This window comes from Dryobates pubescens, chromosome 7, assembly GCF_014839835.1.
Source record: "Dryobates pubescens isolate bDryPub1 chromosome 7, bDryPub1.pri, whole genome shotgun sequence".
Lineage (NCBI taxonomy): Eukaryota > Metazoa > Chordata > Aves > Piciformes > Picidae > Dryobates > Dryobates pubescens.
Window position 1 is genome coordinate 10,303 of NC_071618.1, and position 8,540 is coordinate 18,842.

Sequence of the window (8,540 nt, forward strand, 5' to 3'; positions counted from 1 at the left end):
CTCAGCTTGGAGCCCAGGAGCTCAGCTCAGAGCCCGGGAGCTCAGCCTGGAGCCCAGGAGCTCAGCTTGGAGCCCAGGAGCTCAGCCTGGAGCCCAGGAGCTCAGCTTGGAGCCCAGGAGCTCAGCTCGGAGCCCGGGAGCTCAGCTCAGAGCCCAGGAGCTCAGCTCGGAGCCCAGGAGCTCAGCTCGGAGCCCGGGAGCTCAGCTCAGAGCCCAGGAGCTCAGCTTGGAGCCCAGGAGCTCAGCTCGGAGCCCGGGAGCTCAGCTCGGAGCCCAGGAGCTCAGCCTGGAGCCCAGGAGCTCAGCTCGGAGCCCAGGAGCTCAGCCTGGAGCCCGGGAGCTCAGCTCAGAGCCCAGGAGCTCAGCTCAGAGCCCAGGAGCTCAGCCTGGAGCCCAGGAGCTCAGCTCAGAGCCCAGGAGCTCAGCCTGGAGCCCAGGAGCTCAGCCTGGAGCCTGAGAGCTCAGCTCAGAGCCCAGGAGCTCAGCCTGGAGCCCAGGAGCTCAGCCTGGAGCCCAGGAGCTCAGCCTGGAGCCCAGGAGCTCAGCTCAGAGCCCGGGAGCTCAGCTCAGAGCCCAGGAGCTCAGCTCAGAGCCCAGGAGCTCAGCCTGGAGCCCAGGAGCTCAGCCTGGAGCCCGGGAGCTCAGCTCAGAGCCCAGGAGCTCAGCTCAGAGCCCAGGAGCTCAGCTCAGAGCCCAGGAGCTCAGCTCAGAGCCCAGGAGCTCAGCCTGGAGCCCAGGAGCTCAGCTCAGAGCCCAGGAGCTCAGCCTGGAGCCCAGGAGCTCAGCCTGGAGCCTGAGAGCTCAGCTCAGAGCCCAGGAGCTCAGCCTGGAGCCCAGGAGCTCAGCCTGGAGCCCAGGAGCTCAGCTCAGAGCCCGGGAGCTCAGCTCAGAGCCCAGGAGCTCAGCTCAGAGCCCAGGAGCTCAGCCTGGAGCCCAGGAGCTCAGCTCAGAGCCCAGGAGCTCAGCTCGGAGCCCAGGAGCTCAGCCTGGAGCCCAGGAGCTCAGCTCGGAGCCCAGGAGCTCAGCCTGGAGCCCAGGAGCTCAGCTCGGAGCCCAGGAGCTCAGCCTGGAGCCCAGGAGCTCAGCCTGGAGCCCAGGAGCTCAGCTTGGAGCCCAGGAGCTCAGCCTGGAGCCCAGAGCTGGGGCTGGCCTGGGGCAGGCCCTGCAGAGCCTCCGTGGCAGCTGGGGGGCAGTGGAGCTGCCCCAGAGCTGCTGCTGGCCTGGGATTGGGGAGGGCCTGGGGGAGGTGGTGCAGAGGTCCCCCCCAGAGCTGTGCCGGGCAGGAAACGCTGCTGGGAGTTGGGCTTGGGCTGGGCTTGGGCTGGCCTCAATCTAAGCTCGGTCTGGGCTCGGGCCGGGCTCGGGCCAGGCTCGGTCTGGGCTTGGTCCAGGCTTGGTCCGGGCTCGGTCTGGGTTTGGTCCGGGCTCGGTCCAGGTCTGGGCTTGGTCTAGGTCTGGGCTCAGTCCGGGCTTGGTCCAGGCTTGGCCTAGGCTTGGTCCGGGCTCAATCTGAGCTCGGTCCAGGCTCAGGCTGGGCTTGGTCCAGGCTTGGGCTGGGCTGGGACCAGGCTCAGTCCGGGCTCGGTCTGGGCTCGGTCTGGGCTGGGACCAGGCTCAGTCAGGGCTCGGTCCAGGCTGGGACCAGGCTCAGTCCGGGCTCAGGCCAGGCTCGGTCTGGGCTTGGTCTGGGCTGGGACCAGGCTCAGGCCAGGCTCAGTCCAGGCTCAGGCCAGGCTCGGTCGGGGCTCGGTCCGGCCTCAGTCCAGGCTCGGTTCCGGCTCGGTCTGGGCTCAGTCCAGGCTCGGTCCGGCCTCAGTCCAGGCTCGGTCCGGGTGCGGTCCGGCCTCAGTCCAGGCTTGGTTCCGGCTCGGTCCGGGCTCGGTCCGGCCTCAGTCCAGGCTCGGTCCGGGCTCGGTCTGGCCTCAGTCCAGGCTCGGTCCAGGCTCGGTCCGGCCTCAGTCCAGGCACGGTTCCGGCTCGGTCCAGGCTCAGTCCAGGCTCGGTCCAGGCTCGGTTCCGGCTCGGTCCGGCCTCAGTCCAGGCTCGGTCTGGGCTCGGTCCAGGCTCGGTCCAGGCTCGGTTCCGGCTCGGTCCGGCCTCAGTCCAGGCTCAGTCCAGGCTCAGTCCGGGCTCGGTCCAGGCTCGGTCCGGGCTCGGTCCGGCCTCAGTCCAGGCTCGGTCCGGCCTCAGTCCAGGCTCGGTCCAGGCTCAGTCCGGCCTCAGTCCAGGCTCGGTCCGGCCTCAGTCCAGGCTCGGTCCGGCCCCAGTCCAGGCACGGTTCCGGCTCGGTCCAGGCTCGGTCCAGGCTCGGTTCCGGCTCAGTCCGGCCTCAGTCCAGGCTCGGTTCTGGCTCGGTCTGGCCTCAGTCCAGGCTCGGTCCGGCCTCAGTCCAGGCTCGGTTCCGGCTCGGTCCAGGCTCAGGCCAGGCTCAGGCCAGGCTCGGTCCGGCCTCGGTCCAGGCTTGGTCCAGGCTCGGTCCGGCCTCAGTCCAGGCTCGGTCCAGGCTCGGTCCGGCCTCAGTCCAGGCTCAGTCCAGGCTCGGTCCAGGCTCGGTTCCGGCTCGGTCCGGCCTCAGTCCAGGCTCGGTCCGGGCTCGGTCCAGGCTCAGTCTGGGCTCGGTCCGGCCTCAGTCCAGGCTCGGTCTGGGCTCGGTCTGGGCTTGGTCCGGCCTCAGTCCAGGCTCGGTCCGGGCTCGGTCTGGGCTCGGTCCGGCCTCAGTCCAGGCTCGGTCCGGCCTCAGTCCAGGCTCGGTCCAGGCTCAGTCCGGGCTCGGTCCGGCCTCGGTCCGGGCTCGGTCCGGGCTCGGTCCGGGCTCGGTCCAGGCTCGGTCCGGCCTCAGTCCAGGCTCGGTCCGGGCTCGGTCCGGCCTCAGTCCAGGCTCGGTCCCGGCTCGGTCCGGCCTCAGTCCAGGCTCGGTCCAGGCTCGGTCCAGGCTCAGTCCGGGCTCGGTCCAGGCTCAGTCCGGGCTCGGTCCAGGCTCGGTCCGGGCTCGGTCTGGCCTCAGTCCAGGCTCGGTCCAGGCTCGGTCCGGCCTCAGTCCGGGCTCGGTCCTGGCTCGGTCCGGGCTCGGTCTGGCCTCAGTCCAGGCTCGGTCCAGGCTCGGTCCAGGCTCAGTCCGGGCTCGGTCCTGGCTCAGTCCGGGCTCGGTCCAGGCTCGGTCCGGGCTCGGTCTGGCCTCAGTCCAGGCTCGGTCCAGGCTCGGTCCGGCCTCAGTCCAGGCTCGGTCCAGGCTCGGTCCGGGCTCGGTCTGGCCTCAGTCCAGGCTCGGTCCAGGCTCGGTCCGGCCTCCGTCCAGGCTCGGTCCGGGCTCGGTCCGGCCTCAGTCCAGGCTCGGTCCAGGCTCGGTCCGGCCTCAGTCCAGGCTCGGTCCAGGCTCGGTCCAGGCTCGGTCCGGCCTCAGTCCAGGCTCGGTCCGGGCTCGGTGCAGGCTCGGTCCGGGCTCGGTGCAGGCTCGGTCCGGGCTCGGTCCGGCCTCAGTCCAGGCTCGGTCCAGGCTCGGTCCGGGCTCGGTCCGGCCTCAGTCCAGGCTCGGTCCAGCCTCAGTCCGGCCTCAGTCCAGGCTCGGTCCGGGCTCGGTCCGGCCTCAGTCCAGGCTCGGTCCAGCCTCAGTCCGGCCTCAGTCCAGGCTCGGTCCAGGCTCGGTCTGGGCTCGGTCTGGGCTCGGTCCGGCCTCAGTCCAGGCTCGGTCCAGGCTCGGTCCGGGCTCGGTCCGGCCTCAGTCCAGGCTCGGTCCGGGCTCGGTCCGGCCTCAGTTCAGGCTCGGTCCGGGCTCGGTCTGGGCTCGGTCCGGCCTCAGTCCAGGCTCGGTCCAGGCTCGGTCCGGGCTCGGTCCGGCCTCAGTCCAGCCTCAGTCCAGGCTCGGTCTGATCGCAGCTCCAGAGCTCAGCCTCAGAGCTCTCTGGGTCCTGGGGACCCCCAAGAGGTCATCCTGGAGCTCCAGAGCTCCCCTGGGGCCCCAAGAGAGACCCAGAGCCCCCCAAAAGGTCCCCAGGGACCCCCAGAAGCCACCCTGGGGACCCCAAAAGCAACCCAGGACCCCCAAAAGGTCCCCAGGGACCCCCAAAAGCCACCCTCGCCGCCTTGGGTCAGCCCTGCACCCCAAAAAGGAGCCCAAACCCCACCCAGAGCACCCCCAGAGTCATCCTGGAACCCCAAAAGTAACCCTGGACCCCCCAAGGACCTCAAACCACACCCAGGGCACCCCAAAAGGTCACCTGGGACCCCCAAAAGCCACCCAGGGGACTCCAAAATCCACCTGGGACCCCAAAGAGGTCACCCAGAGCACCCCAGGAGGTACCCAGGGGCCCCCAACAGGGACTCAGAGGACCCCAAAATCCACCTGGGACCCCCCAAAATAGCCCAGAGCACCCCAAAAGGTCAGCAGGGACTCCAAAAGGGACTCAGAGGACCCCAACATCTACCTGGGACCCCAGAAAGGTCACCAGAACCCCCAAAAAAGGACCAAAAGGACCCCAAAAGCCACCCAGAGCCCCCCCAAAGTGCTCCCTACACCCCAAAAGGTCACCAAGGACCCCAAAAAGCCACCCAGGACCTCCTCAAAGCCACCCTGGCCCCCAAAAGGAGCCCAAGGCTCACCCAGAGCCCCCCCAGAGCCACCCAGGGGACCCTCAAAGCCACCTGGGGACCCCAAAAAGCAACCCCGGACCCTCAAAGGACCTCAGCCCCCACCCAGGGCACCCCAAAAGGTCAGCAGGGACCCCCAGAAGCACTCAGAGGACACCAAAAGGTCTTCTGGGACCCCCCCCAAAAGGACCCCAAAAGGCACCCAGAGAACCCCCAAAGCTCCCTGGGGCCCCAGAAAGGTCAACCTGGGACCCCCAAAAGCCACCCAGGGTCCCCCCCAGATCCACCTGAGACCCCACAAGCCACTCAGAGCACCCCTGAACCCCCTTCCCCACCTCCTCCTCCCCCAGCTTTGGGGTTCACCCCACCCAAGGACCCCCAACCCCCCTCCCCCCCCAGGCCCCCCCGGAAGCCCCTCCCGGCAGGCCCCCGAGCCCTTCCCCTGCCTTCCCCTCCCCCACTTTTGGGGCTTCCCTCTCTGCCCCTCCCAGCCCCTCCCAGCCCCTCCCCCCCCTCCCCCCTCCCCGGCCCTGGACTTTGCCCCCCCCGCCCCCTACCCACCCCCAGCCCCTATAAGAGGGGGGGCCCCGGGTGGGGGAGGGGAACGGAGCTGCCACAGCCAGAGGTGGGAGAGGGAGGGAGGGAAGGAGGAGGGGTCCGGGGGGGGCGACCCCCCCAAAGTCAGGGGGAGGAGAAGGGGGAGAGGGAATATGGGGGGGGAAGAGGGTTTGGAGGAGTCTGAGGGGGGATGGGGAGGCGGGGGGGGGAGCTTGGGGGGGTCCCGAGGGGGTCTGGGGGGGGGCCGGAAGGGATTTGGAGGGGTGCCGGCTCCGGGGGGGCAGAAAAGTGGGGGAGGGGCTCCGGGGGTCATTGAGGGTTGGGGGGGGGGTCCGGGGGGGGCGGTCCTAGGGGGTCTTGGGGGGCAGGAATGGATTTGGGGGGAGGAGGGGGAGTCCTGGAGAGGGGGGAGGGGGTTTCGGGGGGGTCCTATGGGGGAGAGCTCTAAACTGGGGGGAGGGGATTGGGGAGGAGGGTTAGGGTTGGGGACCCCAAATTGGGAGGGGGGGGGTGGGCAGAAGGTAGGGGAAGGGGGCGGGGGGCAAAGGGAAGGGCAGAGTCTCGGGGGGGGGTTGGGGGGGGTCCCCTCCCCTCATTGGTTTTGGGGGGGGTCGGCAGGCAATGGGTTGGGGGCGCCTGGAGCCGCTGCTGGGGGCTCTGCTGCTGCTGCTGCTGGCCGCGGGTGAGAGCCCACCCCCAGGAGAGCCTCCCCCCTCGCCCCCCAGCTTCGGGGCACCCTGACCCCCCCCGCACCCCACACCCCCCCTCCAATACCCCTCAGGACCCCCCCGGCACCCCCCAAATCCCCTTCCCCCCTCTCCCCCTCCCCCTCCCCATCCCATCTTTTCCCCCCACCAAGAACCCCCCAGGACCCCCCCAAAGCCTCAGCCCCAACCTCGACCACCCCCCAGGACCCCCCAAATCCCCTTCCCCCCTCTCCCCCTCCCCATCCCATCTTTTCCCCCCACCAAGAACCCCCCACGACCCCCCCAAAGCCTCAGCCCCAACCTCGACCACCCCCCAGGACCCCCCAAATCCCCTTCCCCCCCCCCGACCCCTCCCAATTCTGGGGTCCTCCTCCCCAAGACCCCCTCCGGGACCCCTCCCCCACCTCCACCCCAATTTCGGGGTTCTCTCCTCCAAGCTCCCCCCTTCAGGACCCCCCCCAAATCCTCCCGCCCCCCCCCCGACCTCCCGCAGGACCCCTCCTAAATCCCCTCCCCGCTAGACCCCCCCCCAGCACCACCCCAAACCCCTCCCCCCGCCCCGTTTTCGGGGTCTCTCCCCTCCCCCACTCTCACCTCTCCTCTCCCCCCCAGCCACCACCTCGGCCGCCCCTCCCCCCGCCGAAGCCCCCCCCCGGGCCGAGCCCCCCCCCGAAAATGGGGGGGACGGCTCCGCGGGCCCGCTGGGGGGGCTGGGGGGGCTGCTGGGGCAGGCAGGGGCCGTGGCCGGGGGTCTGCTGGGGAAGCTGCAGCTGCCCGCGGCCAGGGACAGGATCCGGTGAGACCCCAGACCCAATTCCCCCCCCCCCGGACCCCACCCCCACCCCTGACCCCCCCCAGACCCCCAGACCCTCACTGAGAGCCCAGCCCCAGCCCAACCCCCCCCCCGACCCCCAGCCCCCACCCCCCTCCCCCATGCCCTCCAACCCCCCCAGCCCCCTCCCTCACCCCCAAACCCCTCCAACCCCCCACCCACGACATCCCCCCGCCCCCAACCCCCCTCCCCAGCACCCCTCCCAGGACCCCTCCCACCCTGACCCTCCCCCAAAAGGCAGAGCCCCCCCCGGGCCCCCCCCGACCCCCATCCTGTGCTACCCAACCTCCACCCACGACCCCCAGCCCCGAGCCCCCGGCCTCAAACCCCTCCAGCCCCCCTCCCCACGACCCCCTCCCAGCCCCCAACCCCCCCCAACCGGGACCCCTCCCCCCTGACCCTCCCCTCCCCCCCCCAACCGGGACCCCTCCCCCCTGACCCTCCCCTCCCCCCCCAACCGGGACCCCTCCCCCCTGACCCTCCCCCCCCCCAGGACTGCCTACGAGCAGGGCTCGGCGGCGGTGGTGACCTACACCGGGATCCTCAGCGACCAACTCTACCACTGGTGGCAGGGGGACCACTGAAGCCCCCTCCCCACCCCCCCTCGCCCCCCCCCCCGGGGCGCTGCGGGCGGCTGGGAAGGGACTGGGAGGGACTGGGAGGGACTGGGAAGGATCTGACCCGGCCAGGGCTCAGCACCGAATAAAGGATCCTGGCCCCGGGGGGGCCCCAGGAGAGCAGACCTGGAGCTGGGGGGGGGCAGGGGGGACTGGAAGTGAACTGGGAGGGGACTGGGAGGGGCTGGGAGGGACTGGGAGGGGCTGGAAGGGGACTGGGAGGGACTGGGAGAGGACAGAGAAGGACTGGGAGGGAGTGGGAGGGGCTGGAAGGGGACTGGGAGGGACTGGAAGCAGACTGGGAGCGGCTGGGAGGGGCTGGGAGGGGCTGGGAGCAGACTCGGAGCCCTGGGGCCTCCCCTGCAGTCCCTTTAGGGCCCTGATCCTGCTCTTGGCTGAAGCCCCTCCCCCTCATTTGCATATCTGGCGGGGGCGGGAAAGCCCTCAAAGGGCCCCGGGGGAGGGCGTGCGGGGGAGGCGCTGCCTATGACGTCACTTCCGGGATGGCTCACAGCTGCCGCTGGAACCCCCCCAGTGCCTCCCAGTATAGACCAGTGCCCCCCAGAGCCCCCCCCAGTGCCTCCCAGTATAGACCAGTGCCCCCCAGAGCCCCCCCCAGTGCCTCCCAGTATAGACCAGTGCCCCCCAGAGCCCATCCCAGTGCCTCCCAGTGTGCTCCAGTGCCCCCCAGAGCCCATCCCAGTGCCTCCCAGTATATTCCAGTGCCCCCCAGAGCCCACCCCAGTATAGACCAGTGCAGACCAGTGCCCCCCAGAGCCCCTCCAGTGCCTCCCAGTATAGACCAGTGCCCCCCAGAGCCCCCCCCAGTATAGACCAGTGCAGACCAGTGCCCCCCAGAGCCCCCCCAGTGCCTCCCAGTATAGACCAGTGCCCCCCAGAGCCCCCCCCCAGTGCCTCCCAGTATAGACCAGTGCCCCCCAGAGCCCCCCCCAGTATAGACCAGTGCAGACCAGTGCCCCCCAGAGCCCCCCCCAGTGCCTCCCAGTATAGACCAGTGCCCCCCAGAGCCCCCCCCAGTGCCTCCCAGTATAGACCAGTGCCCCCCAGAGCCCCCCCCAGTATGCACCAGTGCAGACCAGTGCCCCCCAGAGCCCCCCCAGTGCCTCCCAGTATAGACCAGTGCCCCCCAGAGCCCCCCCCAGTGCCTCCCAGTATAGACCAGTGCCCCCCAGAGCCCCCCCCAGTATAGACCAGTGCAGACCAGTGCCCCCCAGAGCCCCC